This window comes from Coenobita brevimanus, chromosome 45, assembly GCF_032717465.1.
Source record: "Coenobita brevimanus isolate Jiangsu-jjx chromosome 45, ASM3271746v2, whole genome shotgun sequence".
Lineage (NCBI taxonomy): Eukaryota > Metazoa > Arthropoda > Malacostraca > Decapoda > Coenobitidae > Coenobita > Coenobita brevimanus.
The window spans coordinates 12161616-12163808 of NC_136998.1; the positions used below are offsets into that span (position 1 = coordinate 12161616).

The 2193-nt window shown below is 43.0% G+C and overlaps 1 non-coding gene across 1 annotated transcript; it reads right to left on the reverse strand.

Moving 5' to 3' along the window:
* Positions 1–1367: 1367 nt before the first annotated feature.
* LOC145398567 (5S ribosomal RNA) lies at positions 1368–1487 on the reverse strand. The gene has a single exon (XR_013897155.1). It is a non-coding gene; the product is annotated as a 5S ribosomal RNA (ribosomal RNA).
* Positions 1488–2193: the final 706 nt, after the last annotated feature.

A 2193-nucleotide genomic window follows, 5' to 3' on the forward strand; every position in this document is an offset into this window, starting at 1 on the left:
AGAGGGTATAACTTGCATATCAGAAGTCTGTACTCTGTGAGAAAATTCCTGAATAGACGGTGCCTCTTAACATTGGTCCATGAAGTGGTCTTGTCTCGTGCTGATTATTGTAATTCACTGTGGGTTGGTCTTCCAAATAATATACTAACAAAAGTTCAGTCTGTGTTGAACAGGGCGGCACGGCTTATTTTTGGTCTCCCCTCAAGAACCTCAACTACCCCTTTTCTGATTTAGTTGCATTGGTTACCAGTAAAGGCTTGAATTGAATTTAAACTGTGTCTTATTACATTCAAGGTTCTTAAGTTTGGTGAACCGAAGTATCTTGCTGGATTGTTAAAACTCCCATCGACACGCCCGGGTGTGATGTTACGTAATGAAGATGATTCCTTGCGTCTTGATGAGCCAGGAGCCATTCACCAGTCATCTTTCTCTGATCGTTCTTTTGCATATAGAGCCCCTAGATTATATAACAGACTGCCAGTATCCATAAGACAACTCTCTACTGTTGAATCATTTAAGAGACAGCTGAAAGCCTTTCTTTTTTCAAAATGCAATGACCTGGAGAGAGGTACTATGACGGATGATTATAGGGTTTAATTATTGCCACTTTCATGTATATATGAAGTAGCTTGTATTATATACAAGAAATGTCACAATTCTTGTAATTGTAAAAATAATGTATGTGTGTCGAGCGCTAGTGAATTCCCAAAAGGAAGAACTGGCGCTTTTGAGAAACAAAAGGCCAGATTATTATATATATATATATATATATATATATATATATATATATATATATATATACCGTATATCATCATCATTCATCATCATCAGCCGTTTGAGTATCCATTGCAGGACCGGCCTATCCCGACCGAAGTCGGGACGATACAGCCAATGTATCTCTACCAAGTGGCTTAGGCTGTCTAGTAGAGATTGCATGCAGGGTGAGAAGTGCTTGTAAGTGTAATTGTCGTGTTGAAGTGGCTTTGGATGTGTGTGTGGTCTGTGAACCAAGTGTAATTGGCCCGCGCAAGCCGACTGGGTGCAAGCATACTTTGTAGTAAGCGAAACCGGTTCAACCACACCATCCCTGGTGTCCGCCAATGTAGTACGTGGCCGGGTGAACACTCCCAATGTTTATTACCCTGGCGGGGCACGAACCCTGGCTCACCCGTGTACGAAACGCACACTCTACCACTGTACCACAGGCTCCATAGTGTGTGTATATATATATATATATATATATATATATCATTCATCCTCATTCATTGCCAGACGCCATGTATCCCACACGGGGTGGCCAAGGGCTTCGAGTTAATTGTTTTACAGGGAGGGGCATTCCCTCCACCAACCCCACTTGACACGTAGGGATGCCAACAGCATCTGGTGTTCCCAGGCGGTCACCCATCCAAGTACTAACCAGACCCAACGTTGCTTAACTTCGCTGATCGGACGGGAAGCGGTGTACTCAACGTGGTATGATGATGATATGCTTTATTATTTAATCACGAGCATGAATGCTGCCCCCTCCTGGCTTATACCCATTTTCATTCCTTTCCTGAGAGCTTGGTATGAAGCCTGTGAATATCAAAATGAGATGAATCTGATCTTCAGCCTCTCTCTCTCTCTCTCTCTCTCTACATTCTTTTTGAAGGAATCATAACCTTATCGTACAACGCGTTCGATAATGAAAAATGCTACTGTACATCGTACTGAAGGTGAATTTATTGCATATATACAAAATTTTTGTACATCTGGCAACAGTGCGGAAGTGGTGAGCGGTGCTGTCGAGCCGGCGACTCTCGCGGACGCCACCCACCAGGCCAGGCCATATAGATGTTTGTGGGCATATCTGCGTTTGTGGAAGAGCTTCCACAAGTGTAAAACCATGAATTTGCATACAATTAGTCGCAAACGAAATCACACTTCCGCAATTGCGGAATTTGCAGTTTGCAGAAGTGACTGTGGAAGTGCCCAGCTCTGGTATGGGGCACAAGGGCTTGAGAGTACATGCTGCTAAAACAAACGCGATTATATCTAGGGAAGGTGGCAGTACTGTCAAAAAGAGGGAGAGTGGCCATGTATGGTTTGCCACAAGGGCATGGGAAGTAATTCAATCTTGTACAGTGTTTGTGATAGGTGGGTGCATAAGAAATGTAGTGGTATTACAAGTAAACTGTGAGATAATGCTAATTT